At 38.9% G+C, this 15957-nt stretch overlaps 1 pseudogene; it reads right to left on the bottom strand.

Annotated features, from left to right (window-relative positions):
• Positions 1-15743, bottom strand: part of LOC109253776 (ribosome biogenesis protein NSA2 homolog) — a 31015-nt pseudogene extending 15272 nt beyond the window's left edge.
• Positions 15744-15957: the final 214 nt, after the last annotated feature.

The following is a 15957-nucleotide window of genomic DNA, read 5'->3' on the forward strand; positions in this document are numbered from 1 at the left end:
AAGAAAAAAGATCCATCTATATGCTGTTTACAAGAGACCCACTTTAGACCTAAAGACACCTTCATATTGAAAATAAGGGGATGGAGAACCATCTATCTTGCTAATGGTCAACAAAAGAAAGCCGGAGTAGCCATACTTATATCAGACAATCTAGACATTAAAATAAAGACTGTATTGAGGCACCTGGGTGGCTCAGTCAGTTGAGCGTCTGGGTTCGGCTCAGGTCATGATCTCATGGTTTGTGAGTTTAAGCCCTGCGTCAGGCTCTGTGCTGACAGCTCAGAGCCTGGAGCCTGTTTCTGATTCTGTGTCTCCCTCTCTCTGCTCCTCCCCTGCTCGTGCTCTGTCTCTTTCTCTCTCAAAAATAAATAAATAATCATTAAAAAAATAAAAAAATAAAATAAAGACTGTATCAAGAGATGAAGAAGGGCATTATATCATAATGAAGGGGTCTATCCACCAAGAAGACCTAAAAATTGTAAACATTTATGTGCCAAATGTGTGAGAACCCAAATATATACATCAATTAATCACAAACATGAAGAAACTCATCGATAGTAATACCATAACTGTAGGAGACTTCAACACCCCACTCAAGCAACGGACAGATCATCTAATCAAAACATCAACAAGGAAACAATGGCTTTGAATGGCACGCTGTACCAGATGGACTTAACAGATATATTCAGAACATTTCATCCTAAAGCAGCAGAATATACATTCTTCTCCAGTGGACATGGAATGTTCTCCAGAACAGACCATATACTGGGACACAAACCAGCCCTAAGTAAATACAAAAGATCGAGATCATACCGTGCATATTTTCAGACCACAATGCTATGAAACTCGAAATCAACCACATGAAAAAATTTGGAAAGGTAACAAATACTTGGAGACTGAGGAACATCCTACTGAAAAATGAATGGGCTAACCAAGAAGTTAAAGAGGAAATTAAAAAGTATATGGAAGTCAATGAAAATGATAACACTACAACCCAAAACCTCTGGGACACAGCAAAGGTGGTCATAAGAGGAAACTATATAGCAATCCAGGCCTTCCTAGAGAAGGAAGAAAGGTCTCAGATACACAACCTAACCTTACGCCTTAAGGAGCTGGAAAAAGTACAGCAAATACAACCCCAAACCAGCAGAAGACAGGATAAAGATTAGAGCAGAAATTAATGCTATTGAAACCAAAAAAAAAAACCCCAAAAAACAAAAAAACAAAACAGTAGAACAGATCAAAGAAAGCAGAAGTTGGTTCTTTGAAAGAATTAACAAAATTGATAAACCACTAGCCAGTTTCATCAAGAAGAAAAAGGAAAGGACCCAAATAAGTAATATCAAGAATGAAAGAGGAGAGATCACAACCAACACAACAGAAATAAAAACAATAATAAGAGAATATTATGAACAATTATATACCAATAAAATGGGCAATCTGGAAGAAATGGACAAATTCCTAGACACATATACACTACCAAAACTGAAACAGGAAGAAACAGAAAATTTGAACAGACCCGTAACCAGTAAGGAAATCGAATTAGTAATCAAAAATCTGCCAAAAAACAAGACTCCAGGGCCAGATGGCTTTCCAGAGGAATTCTACCAAACATTTAAGGAAGAGTTAACACCTATTCGCTTGAAGCTGTTCCAAAAAATAGAAACGGAAGGAAAACTTCCAAACTCTTTCTATGAAGCCAGCATTACCTTGATTCCAAAACCAGACAGAGACCCCACTAAAAAGGAGAACTACAGACCAATTTCCCTGATGAACATGGATGCAAAAATACTCAACAAGATATTAGCCAACGGGCTCCAACAATACATTTGAAAAATTATTCACCACAACCAAGTGGGATTTATACCTGGGATGCAGAGCTCGTTCAATATCCACAAAACAATTAACGTGATTCATCACATCAATGAAAGATAGGACAAGAACCGTATGATCCTCTTCACAGATGCAGAGAAAGCATTTGACAAAATACAGCATCCTTTCTTGATAAAAACCCTCAAGAAAGCAGGGATAGAAGGAGCATACCTCGAGATCATAAAAGCCATATATGAACGACCCAATGCTAAATCATCCTCAATGTGGAAAAACTGACAGCTTTCCTCCTAAAGTCAGGAACAAGACAGGGATGTCCACTCTTGCCACTGTTATTCAACATAGTATCGGGAGTCTTAGCCTCTGCAGTCAGACAACACAAAGAAATAAAAGGCATCCAAATCGTCCAGAAGGAGGCCAAACTTTCACTCTTCGCAGATGACATGATACTCTATATGGAAAACCAAAAGATTCCACTAAAAAACTGCTAGAACTGATCCATGAACTCAGTAAAGTAGCAGGATATAAAATCAACACACAGAAAACAGTTTCAATCCTATACATCAATAATGAAGCATCAGAATGAGAAATGAAGGAATCCATCCCATTTATAATTGCACCCAAACCAGTAAAATAACTAGGGAAAAAACCTAACTGAAGGGATGAAAAATCTATATGCTGAAAACTATAGAAAGCTTATGAAAGAAATTGAAGAAGACACAAAGAAATGGAAAAACATTCCATGCTCATGGATTAGAAGAGAAAATATTGTTAAAATGTCTATAACTACCCAAAGCAATCTACCTATTCAATGCAATCCATAGCATTCTTCACAGAGCTAGAACAAATTATCCTAAATTTTGTATGGAACAAGAAAAGACCCCGAAGAGCCAAAGCAATCTTGAAAAAGAAAACCAAAGCAGGAAGAATCACAATCCCGGACTTTAAGCTATACTACAAAGCTGTGGTCATCAAGATAGTATGGTATTGGCACAAGAACAGACACTCAGATCGATGAAACAGAATAGAGAACCCAGAAATGGACCCACAAACGTATGGCCAACTAATCTTTGACAAAGCAGGAAAGAGTATTCAATGGAATAAAGACAGTCTCTTCAGCAAGTGGTGCTGGGAAAACTGGACAGCGACATGCAGAGGAATGAACCTGGACCCTTTCTGACACCATAGACAAAAATAAACTCAAAATGGATGAAAGACCTCAATGTAAGACAGGAAGCCATCAAAATCTTCAAGGAGAAAGCAGGCAAAAACCTCTCTGATCTTGGCCACAGCAATTTCTTACTCAACACATCTTCAGAGGCAAGGGAAACAAAAGCAAAAATGAACTACTGAGACCTCATCAAAATAAAAAGCTTCTGCACAGAGAAGGAAACAATCAGCAAAACTAAAAGGCAACAGACAGAATGGGAGAAGATATTTACAAATGACATATCAGATAATATCAGACATATCCAAAATCTACAAAGAACTTATCAAACTCAACACCCAAAAAACAAAGAATCCAGTGAAGAAATGGGCAAAAGACATGAACAGACACTTCTCCAAAGAAGACATCTAGATGGCCAACCGACACATGAGAAAATGCTCAACGTCACTCATCATCAGGGAAATACAAATCAAAGCCACAATGAGATACCACCTTACACCTTCAGAATGGCTAACATTAACAACTCAGGCAACAACATGTTGGCGAGGATGCAGAGAAAGAGGATCTCTTTTGCATTGTTGGTGGGAATGCAAGCTGGTGCAGCCACTCTGGAAAACAGTACGGAGGTTTCTCAAAAAACTAAAAATAGAACTACCCTATGACCCAGCAATTGCACTACTAGGCATTTATCCCAGGGATACAGGTGTGCTGTTTTGAAGGGACACATGCACCCCCATGTTTATAGTGGCACTATCAACAATAGCCAAAGTATGGAAAGAGCCCAAATGTCCATTGATGTATGAATGGATAAAGAAAATGTGGTATATATATATACAATGGAGTATTACTTGGCAATCAAAAAGAATGAAATGTTGCCATTTGCAACTACGTGGATAGAACTAGAGGGTATTATGCTAAGTGAAATTAGTCAGAGAAAGACAAAAATCATATGGCTTCACTCATATGAGGACTTTAAGAGACAAAACAGATGAACATAAGGGAAGGGAAACAAAAGTAATATAAAACGAGGGAGGGGGACAACACAGAAGAGACTCATAAATATGGAGAATAAACTGAGGGTTACTGGAGGAGTTGTGGGAGGGAGGATAGGCTAAATGGGTAAGGGGCACTAAGGAATCTACTCCTGAAATCATTGTTGCACTATATGCTAACTTGGATGTAAATTTTAAAAAATAAAAAAATAAAAATAAAAAAAAAGAAATGTAAATGGTTCTGTAGGCTGGAAGAGAAGGAGTTCATGTGTTAGATTGGATCAGTTCTGAGGAGTAGAAAGTACACTTGGAAATAGAGATTAAAGTCAGGTGAGAAATGGAGGAGGCTTACAGGTGGTTTTCAGGAGTTTGTCCTTTGTCCTTTGGGAAATGTAGAATAATTCAATAGTTTTAAGCAGGATATGATGTAATCTGATTTGCACTTAAGGTTTACTCTGGTGTTAGTATGAATGCTGAAGTGAAAGGCAGGGAAAATCTATTTTGGGGCTACTTTTACTGAGTGTGGTGGTGAATTTTATGTGTCAGGGCCATAGCGTGCCCATATATTTGGTCAAACATTGTTCTGGGTGTTTCTGTGAAGGTGTTTTGGATGAAATTAACATTTAAATGGGTAGACTTTGAGTAAAGCAGATTGCTGTACCTAATGTGGCTGAGCTTCATCCGGTCAGTTGAAGACCTAAGTAGAATAAAAAGACTGGTCTCCCCTGAGGAAGAGAGAATTCTTCAGCAAACTGCCTTCAGACTTTATCTGCAACATCACTTTTTCCTGGTTCTAGAGCAGAGTAGTCTTAGACTCAACTGGAACATTGGCTCTTCTGTGTCTCTAGCCCATGAGCCCGCTCTGCAGATTTTTGACTTGTCAGCCTCCATATCAGTGTAAACCAATACTTTATAATAAATCTCTCTCCCTCCCTTTCTCACCCCCTCCCTCCTTTCTCTCTCCCTTCTCTCTGTCTCTCTTTTCTCTCTATCTCTCTTTTCTCTCTCTCTCTGTTGATTCTGTTTCTCTGGAGTATCCTGACTAGTATAAATTTTGGTACTGGGAGTGGTTCTGGAAGAACAGAATCTTAGGGATGAATTTTCTGAGTTCACAACAATGTGAATGTACTAACATTACTGAATTACACACTTGTAAGTGGTGAAGATGATGAATTTTATTTTATGTGTTTTCATCACAGCTAAAAATAAAAAGTATTTTTTATTAGTAAAAAAAAAAGAGAAGAAAGAATCTGGGTGGCCACATATATAATACTTTTGGATGTTTTTGTCAAAGTAACAATCTTAAATGGTTTAGCATTTGACAAGTCAGGAAATAGTCTAAGAAAACTTAATTGACTTGCCCAAGGCACCAAAGCTTAAAGTGGAGGAGGTATGTCTTGAACTTACATTTGCTGATGTAGTTTCCTATATTTTCCTATATTTTCACCCATTACTCCAAAACTGAAGGAAAACCTTGATTTCAGTCCAAGGACTTTACATTTGAATTACAATTTGCAGTTCTCTGGAAATAGCTCAGTACTTTCCAGGATGGCCACAATGTAGATGCTGACTAAGGATTTATTAACAATGGAGGTGGGCATGATCTGATGGGATTAATCAGGTATGGGTCACGCTGCCCCAGAAGTAATTTCCATAAACTACACAGAAAACCTAATTATGTAAATCACTTTAGAGATCCCCAACTGACCTTCTTGACAAGACCTAACCAGCAGTAATGAGTGGAAAAAGAAAATACTGAAAACTGGATCATTTCCTCAGACAAATCCAGAGTTGACTACAATGCTTCTTGAATTTGAGTGCTGTAGTTGCATACTGGGGACTACAATTGCTAATTCAAACTCCCTGAATGTGACATATAGATTCACTAGGAAGTAAACTAAAAAAAGAGCTGTTTTCTGTTTCTGAATGACCTAGCTTTATTAAAACTTGAAATGTTTCTCAAAGTGATGGTAAACAAACTTCTTGAACTGGCAAGGAAAAAAAATCACTCTGTATTTTCTAATCAAGGAGGATTAAAAGGCTGTGAAACTATATCTAATGCACAAATGTTGTAATTACGATAAATATTTGTCCTTTCTGTTTTCACTACAAACTCAAAAATCCTAGAGTCTGTGTTTGGCACATGCAGGAGATTACAGCCATCTGGTGAGAGACAAAGTTGTCAATTATAAAACAATCTGGCTTTCTATTTCATTCCATTTCCAGGTTAAATGTGGCCCAGCTGAGGTAGAATCATACTATTATTACTATTAAAATTGAGAAATTTGTGATGCCCTCTGCCTTGTAAACCTATTCTCAGGATCCCAAGAAATTTGCAAATCTCTGAACTTGGACTTTCAAACTCAAGGTCAGCATGTCTTGTACAGGCCATTAAATAAGGGAAGACTATGAGCTTTATATCTAACTTGAATACAAAATGATGTTTTTATTCATTTAAAATGTACTTTAGGCTAAGGGGAGAAATTATGGCAAACAGAAACAACTAAATGGAGATAGGGTTGTTCTCTCTCAGCAGGACTGGTGAACATTTAAAACAGAGGCTTTGAGGTTAAAAAAGAATAATAAAACAATGAAACACAGGGGGCTCCTGGTTGGCTCAGTTGGAAGAGATTGTGACTCTTGATCTTGGGATTGTGAATTCGAGCCCCACATTGGGTGGTAGAGATTACTAAATATACAAACAAGTAAACAGACAAATAAATAAATAATAAATAAACTTAAAAAAACCAATGACACATGAAAAGCAGAATGGTCAATTTAGTAACTTAGGATTTGGCAACATTGAGGAGGGACAATTCAAAACCATAGCAGAGACATTTTAATGGAAGAGGCAGTAGTCCTAAAATTGTGGCCATTAAAGACGAAATGGAAGTGAGTTTGCCTTTGTTACAGCCAGATTCCATATTAGAAAATTCACTCTGCTTTCTGAATTTTTCCTACAGTTTTACTGGAAACAGTTATCTTGTGTTTTGCCTTAGACAGTTAAATTACCTTTTAAAAGACTGCTCAGAAACTCTTCCATTCCTCAGCAGCAGTGGAGGAAGAATTGGCTTTTAAACAGACACCTCACAGTAGAGAATAAACATTTTCCCACCTACATCTGGGTGTGGGTCAGGCCTGAGGACACTTCCAAGTGGCCATTGAGAACCTAGATTAAGACTCTCTTTACATAATGCTAATCATAGTGTTTTCTGGAAGAGTTCTTCCTCAAGGCCATTAGTGACCAGACAGAAATGAAAGAGTTTGAATTTTCTCAAGTGCATGATTCCTCCCCTTAACTCAATTTAACAACCATACTTTGCATTTCATACCAATCTTGGGTCAATAATTTCACCTACTGACTCTTGAAATCAAAGCAAAAAAAACAAAAAAACAAAAAAAAAACACTCTATTTTTTTATAATTGAAGGGCCCACTGAAACATAATTCATAAAGTTGCTAATGCTTCTCAGTTAACTATAAAAATGCTTATCTAACAGGATTCAGTATAAAGCAAATTGGGTAACAATTAAGGCATCTGGCTCTAGCCTGCAGAAGCAAATTTGGCCTCCTGGTTCAGGGAGAAGGTTAAGTTGGATTTCAAAGTTACCTTCTACTTTCCAGCTGGCTCTGTCCTCCCATATGGTGACTGCTTATCCTAGCAGCATCCTCACTGTTACTATTTCATTTTCTCTTCTCTCTGTTTTGTACTCAACCATCAACACTGTGTGTCCTGGATCTTATTCCATCCACCAGATTAAATGTTAACCCTATGATAAAAAACAGTCGACTAACCTTATTGTTTAGTGCAGCTGTTCTCAGCTTTCAGTGTCAATATATTCCTGGACCACAATCAACTGTGAAGTTTATTTATTTACTTTTTTAAAGTTTAAATATTTTTGACACAGACCACTAGTTGGAGAGGGGCAGAGAGAGAGAGAGACAGAGAGGATCCAAAGTAGACTCTGCACTGACAGCAGAGAGCCCAATACAGGGCTTGAACTCATGACTTGCAAGATCATGACCTGAGTCAAAGTCAGATGCTTAACCAACTGAGCCATCCAGGAACCCCAATAAACTGTGAAGTTTACTATAATTCATTTGACACCTATACAGAGACTCCTCTACTTAAAGACTTTCAACTTCAGACTCTTTTAGACAAAAAATTTTCACTAAAGAATCGTCAACTTTTCTTTCCTCAACAAATGATAATATATGGGGGATCCTGCAGATAGGTATTGAAGGATCAGATATACCACCTAAAAATATACCATCTTGACATAAGGATTACTTTGAGTTGAAGGCAATTGAGAACTAACAGATGCAGAAAGTGTTCTCTGCCCTCCCCTTATCTGCCTAAAAGCAGAACATAAATTTCCCTTTGTGAAGGTTACCTCATTTTATCAGGAAGAGAAGAGTGACTGTCACCTGAGACAGAGAGCCAAGGTGAGTTTGAGCAAACTTTACTAAAAAGCCCTTATCTCCCATCCATTGCCCCATATATTCCCTAGTCCCTTCCCCATAATTTATTGCCCTCTGAAGCTCAAACTTCCTTTCTTTTGTTAAAATGGTATACAAACCCCTGAGTCTAACCACTTTTTTGAGTGTCATTTTTCTATGAACTCTTATGTATGTAACTCTTAATAAAAATTCTGTGCCTTTTACCTCTTAATCTATCTTTTGTTAACTTCACAGACCACCCTTTCAAGACTGAATGTGAGAATTATGATATGGAAGAGTTTCAACACTGCGTGCCTAAGGTTGATACAGGAGAAGGACAGGAGTATGTTTGAGACTTAATTCCTACATGTAGTAAAGTTACTGCTGATGGAAATTTTTCTGGGGACTATAATGTTGGTTCACACTCAAGACAATTTGCATCTGCACATCATTAAGGCTAACGGTAAGATGGAAAATAAACTTGTGAAGTTTATTAATGACATGTGGCTTCCACTGCTTGTTAACCTACAATATCTGTTTTCCTATTTTTAATTCATAACTTGAATTTCTTATTCATAATGAATTTTTTATTTATAACCCTTACTTCCTTATCAGCTCTGATTTCATTCCAAGTAGCAGTGATTCACTGTTTAGGCCAAAGAAAAGAACTTACCACCTTAGGCCTCCTTGAAACTAGAGGATTATATGGCCCAGTTGTGGCTAATGAGGGGAGGTCTCCAAGTGGAGATTTTGAGAATAATATTGTTTTCCTGTCAAAAGAGACAAACTCATTTGACATGAATCATATGAACCGTTTGCTGTTTATTTTTCTCTTTTCCTCTTGCTGGAATACAGATGCAATGTCTGAAGCACGGCCATCTTGCAATCATGAAGTTAAAACAAACAAGCTAAGACCAAGAGGAAGAAGGAGCCTTGCTTTTGATGACTTCCTAGAACAACTGTCCCAGTTTTGGACTGCCTGTATCTGGAATTCTGGTCATGTGAGAAAAGTCTCTGTTTGAGCCACACTTGAGGTTTCTGTGATATGAAGCCATTTGTAGTTCTAAGTGATACAAACTGCTCCAACAGATTTTAATATTGACAAAAAGTGGTCTATTTGGGGGGAAAATGCTGGGAAGGTCTTATTTTAAGACTCTGAGGACTAGCTCAGACTTCTATGCAGGAAAGGGTACTGCATAGTACCTTGAGCAAGTTCAGTTTCTCTCTGAAACTACAGACTTACATAAAGGGAAGAAGAAAAAGACAAACAAATTTTGGCTATTCTTTCTTTGCCAAGGGACTGGCATTAGTAAGTTATTTCTCTTTATGCAAATTAAAATGCATTGAATATTTTTCCCACAATAATGCCTCTTTCCTTCACTTGTCAATTGAAGTTCCCTACTAGTGATAGAAGGGAGGAACTTTAAGTAGCACTCCTGGAATCAAACACACCCTGGGAGTTTATCCTCCAAGGGAATCTCCTATGCTATATTTGTCACAGGAAACTATTTAAAAACTGCTGGAATCGAACAAGCAATCCTAAAATTCATATGGAACAACAAAAAGCCCCGAATAGCCAAAGTAATTTTGAAGAAGACCGAAGCAGGAGGCATCACAATCCCAGACTTTAGCCTCTACTACAAAGCTGTCATCATCAAGACAGCATGGTATTGGCACAAAAACAGACACATAGACCAATGGAATAGAATAGAAACCCCAGAACTAGACCCACAAACGTATGGCCAACTCATCTTTGACAAAGCAGGAAAGAACATCCAATGGAAAAAGACAGTCTCTTTAACAAATGGGCCTGGGAGAACTGGACAGCAACATGCAGAAGGTTGAAACTAGACCACTTTCTCACGCCATTTACAAAAATAAACTCAAAATGGATAAAGGACCTGAATGTGAGACAGGAAACCATCAAAACCCTAGAGGTGAAAGCAGGAAAAGACCTCTCTGACCTCAGCCGTAGCAATCTCTTACTCGACACATCCCCAAAGGCAAGGGAATTAAAAGCAAAAATGAATTACTGGGACCTTATGAAGACAGAAAGCTTCTGCACAGCAAAGGAAACAATCAACAAAACTAAAAGGCAACCAACGGAATGGGAAAAGATATTTGCAAATGACATATCAGACAAAGGGCTAGTATCCACAATCTATAAAGAGCTCACCAAACTCCACACCCTAAAAACAAATAACCCAGTGAAGAAATGGGCTGAAAACATGAATAGACACTTCTCTAAAGAAGACATCTGGATGGCCAACAGGCACATGAAAAGATGCTCAACATCGCTCCTTATCAGGGAAATACAAATCAGAACCACACTCAGATATCACCTCACGCCAGTCAGAGTGGCCAAAATGAACAAATCAGGAGACTACAGATGCTGGAAAGGATGTGGAGAAACGGGAAGCCTCTTGCACTGTTGGTGGGAATGCAAATTGGTGCAGCCACTCTGGAAAACAGTGTGGAGGTTCCTCAGAAAATTAAAAATAGACCTACCCTATGACCCAGCAATAGCACTGCTAGGAATTTACCCAAGGGATACAGGAGTACTGATGCATAGGGGCACTTGTACCCCAATGTTTATAGCAGCATTCTCAACAATAGCCAAATTATGGAAAGAGCCTAAATGTCCATCAACTGATGAATGGATAAAGAAATTGTGGTTTATATACACAATGGAATACTACGTGGCAATGAGAAAGAACAAAATATGGCCCTTTGTAGCAACGTGGATGGAACTGGAGAGTGTGATGCTAAGTGAAATAAGCCATAGAGAGAAAGACAGATACCACATGGTTTCACTCTTATGTGGATCCTGAGAAACTTAACAGAAACCCACGGGGGAGGGGAAGAAAAAAAAAAAAAAGAGGTTAGAGTGGGAGAGAGCCAAAGCATAAGAGACTCTTAAAAAACTGAGAACAAACTGAGAGTTGATGGGGGGTGGGAGGGAGGGGAGGGTGGGTGATGGGTATCGAGGAGGGCACCTTTTGGGATGAGCACTGGGTGTTGTATGGAAACCAATTTGACAATAAATTTCATATATTGAAAAAATAAAAATAAAAAAAATAAAAACTGCTGGAATAATACATGTAGCTATGATTAGTTTTCTAAATTCACACGCTGATTTTAATGATCCTTTCTTTAAATGCAAAGTCTTAACCCAACAAAATTCTGTAGAAGAATGAGAAGGTGGGTGTTTGGGGAACTGGTCCTTTCAGTATTCAAAATTGGTTCCCCTCCATGGGTAATCCTCTTTTAAAATATGAATGCTAGATGGAGGTAAGTTGGTGGAAAAGCGAAAGGGAGAGAGGAAAGAAGTGGCCTCCATCATAATACTTTGCATATGGCTCCCAAGCTTTCTCAGTAGGTTTATTTGTACAGTGATCATTCTTTAGGGCTCCCTGCACTAGGTAAAGATTCCATCATTAGGTTTGTGACTTGTAAAACTCCCTTGCTGCCTCACTCTCACTGGAAGGGACCAAATGAATCAATCCGCATCACTTTCCCAAGGCTCTGTTTGCAACCAAAAGGGCCAAAGGTTTTCTTGTTTATGATTAGCAAAACATCCTGCTAGAACGAGCTCCACAAGAAGGTTTGCCAGCATCACACATCCTCATCCCTACATCCAACTCATAAAGAATATACACTCTTTGTGGTGTATAGGATGGTGCTTAGCAGCTGTTTAACAGCACAGCAACTGTACACAGGACTAAAAAGCAAAGGAAAATACCAGATTTGATTGAACCTGCAGGGAAAATTTCAGGTGGCATAATGTAATTACCTGAGTTAGGATATTGAGGTTAAATAACACCTATGCTCTCTTACCTAAAAGTATCTAGGATCTATACCAGCCATAAATGACTTGGATCTTAGTTTTATAACCTGGTAGTGGAAAGGGAGGCAGTTCTCCAGCAGCACAGCAGTCTCTTGTTGGAAACCCTGTTTCTCATCCGGCACCACCTGTGTGTCCCCTTGGCTGCCCCCCAGCACAAGGCACTGATGCAGCCAAACCCACTGAGCCTGTGAGAGTGGCCAGAAACACAGCAGAAGGTGTTGGCTTCCTGGCCTCTCGTTGAGGCCATCTGGACCCTCTAACACACCTGTTTGGGAGGGTTTCCGTAGCTTCGTTTACAAATGTAAGTGCAGCTCAAAATGTTCCAGTCCAGTGCTGATCATTCGCCCTTACTTTTTGGGATGTTAATTATGCAACAAGATCATTTCTGTGCCCATTTTTCTCCTCCGTTATAAACTTTAGATGACAAAAATGTGCTTCTCAGTATGTTTTTTTTTAGTAGAATGAACAGATGTAAAAGTGTTTTCAATTCCTTAATAAAGGTGACATTAGGCCAGATTTGATATTACACTAAGTCCCACATAACATTTAAAAATGGGGTTTTTCAACCATAAAATTACTAATTGATCTGTCTTGTAAAAAGATAAAGGAAATGAATGCCTATTTGAGTTTCATTTCTGTCAGGCTTCCGATTCCTTATTTTATGTAGTGCAAAATGAATTTTAATGAACCAGCCTCCAAATTTCAAAATATGCCATTACCCTTCTGAAGTAATTGGCATATTTGACTGCCTTTTCCTTTCTTAGAGTCTGTCTGACTTTCTAATCTTAAAGTCAATGTTCCATTCAACATGTTCTTGTGCATGCCATCTAAAAGAAGTAAATTAAAACAAAAGGAGAGACTATACCAGGAAGAATTCATTCATTGAGCCACTCAACAAATATTTATGGAATTCCTGCTGTAGGTCAGGCACTGTTCCAGGTGCTGCAGAAAGAGGGGGACATAAGTGAAAAATCCCTGTTTTCATGGAGTTTCCATGTCAGTGCAGTAAGTCAGTATAATAGACACACAAATATATAATATTCAGGTGATCAGAGCTACAGAGAAAAATAATGAATGTTGATGTGTAGAAAGGCACAAGATGGAGAATCTCAAGCAGAGACTCAACTAAAGCAAAAGTGTGAGCTATTGGGGGATGAGAATCAGCAGATAGAGTAGCCTTTCTTCTTCCTCCCATTTAAAAAACAATTGTTTAATGTTTTGTTTTGTTTTTTTGAGAGAGAGAGACAGAGGGTGAGTGGGGGAGGGGGGGGAGGGAGAGAGAGAGAGAGAGAGAGAGAGAGAGACAGACAGACAGACAGACAGAATCCAAGGCAGGCTCCAGGCTCTGAGCTGTCAGCACAGAGCCCGATGCAGGGCTTGAACTCATGAACCGTGAGATCATGACCTGAGCTGAAGTTGGACACTTAACCAACTGAGCCACCCAGGTGCCCCTCTGATCTCAGCTTTTTGCCTACTTATATACATACAAAACATTTCTGGCTGCATTGTCTAATCTGGGAGGGAAGCTACAGAGGGCATGAGGAGAAAGGCAACTTTGATTGAATACCTACTTGTGCCACAATATGTATATTTCCGTTTTGTGAATCTGTGGGGCAACCCTCTGGTCTGTTGATCTGATCCTTATTTTATAGCTGGGGAAGCAAAAGCTCAGGGACATCAGGTAGTTCGGTGGACAAATGTTCTAGTTATTTATTGTTGCCTTACAAACTCCTGAATTTTGTGGCTTAAAATAACAATTATTATTTATGTTGCTCATAAATATGCAATTTGGGCAAGACTCAAAAGGGAAGGCTTATGTCTGTCCCCTGTGGCATCATTTGGGGAGCACAATTTAGGGCTAAGGATCCATATCCAAGATGACTCTTTCCCATGGCTGGCAAGTTAGTGTTATTTATCCAATTTATCCAATGACTGTCGGAGGGCCTGTGGGCCTCCTTTTCTCTCCATGCAGACTGGGCTTCCTCACGGCATAGTGACTGGGTTTCTAAAACAATGTTCTAAGAGAAGCATAAGATAGAAAAACATGGCATTATGATGGTGTAGTCTTGGAAGCCCATTATGCCCAGGTCTGCCTCTCACTAGTGTTGGGTCCTTAGCAAACTGACATCACCCCAGAGGGAGGGCATTTTCCCAAATAACAGGTTTCTCTGCAACCATTTTTTTAGTCAACAAGCATTCCTGAGTGCCTCTAGCACAATAGAACTCTGCTCTGGAGTCCAATTGCTTGACTTTGCATCCTAGCTCTTCCACTTGCTTGCTGACAAATTAGGAAGATTTACTCAATCTCTCTTTGCCTCAGTTTTATTAAATGTAAAGCATCAGGATTTAAGGAAAGTCCAGAGAACTTCTCATGTACCTAATAAGAGCACTAATTTCTACCCCTGCAATACCATCAGCTCAGCCCCAATGCCTTAAAAAATCAATCCCAAGAAGGAAGGTAAAATTAGAATTAATGGCCTACCTTCTCCAAAATTGCCATACATTTTATCTCCACAAGAGGTCCAAGACTTATATGATATCTTTTACAAGAATTCCTGGGGCGCCTGGGTGGCTCAGTCGGTTAAGCATCCAACCTCGGCTCAGGTCACGATCTCACGGTCCATGAGTTCGAGCCCAGCGTCGGGCTCTGGGCTGATGGCTCAGAGCCTGGAGCCTGTTTCCGATCTGTGTCTCCCTCTCTCTCTGCCCCTCCCCTGTTCATGCTCTGTCTCTCTCTGTCTCAAAAATAAATAAACGTTAAAAAAAAAAATTAAAAAAAAAAAAAAGAATTCCTATTCCCTTATGTTTTTATATAACCCTGAATCTAATGCAAGCTCTCGTCTACCATTACCACCATCACCCTTGCCCCAGCAGAGCACCAAACTCTTCCACTCTTCCTTTTGGAATTCATGGGCATCATAAGGGCAAAAACAAAAACAAACAAAAACTTCTTTTCTAAGCAATCTCTTCACCTTCTTTAAGGGAAAATGGTTTCCTAAAGCTCTTCTCTGCAGTGGCTGTTTCTTCGTTTCTCTTGTTTCTGTTTGTTTGTTTGTTTGTTTTGTTTTGTTTTGTTTTTTACCACATCACCCCATGTGGTGAAGGGCTTTGTGGTAGGATAATCATCTTTCTTGATCTTTCTTACTGTGTCTAAATCATTTCTTTTCTCACCATCCCCAAATCCAATGTTCTTCAAAGTAAATGCCATAAGACTATATTGCCTGCCATCACTACATAACACAATCATCCATGGATACCATGCTTTTTCCTTACCATTCACTTGGGACTTTAGCACCTGCCTCAGTCAATAAGTTTTTCTCTGCTACTGTATCAGTCACTATGTTATCTGGTTTTACCACATGTACAGATAATCCACCCATTATCCTGGCCTCTAACAATAAATTGTCCTTCCCTCTTCTAAAAGTCTTGTCTTTTATCCCATCTCTACCATGCACTTTTACAGCCATATTTTGGATCCTATCTTTTCAGCTTAGCACTGGTTCCAATAATTCTTAGTTCATCAAGAATTTTAATCCACTTTTTTTCAACATTCCTCTCTTCCTTCTTCTTCCTCCTTACCTTGCTATGTAGGTAGGATTCTACAGTCTATTACTAATGACCAATCCTTTTCATAGTCCATCAACGACTTGACCTTTATTTCCTATGCAAACACAGTGGTTT

Source organism: Panthera pardus, unplaced genomic scaffold (genome assembly GCF_024362965.1).
Source record: "Panthera pardus isolate Hobbes unplaced genomic scaffold, ASM2436296v1 HiC_scaffold_24, whole genome shotgun sequence".
NCBI lineage: Eukaryota > Metazoa > Chordata > Mammalia > Carnivora > Felidae > Panthera > Panthera pardus.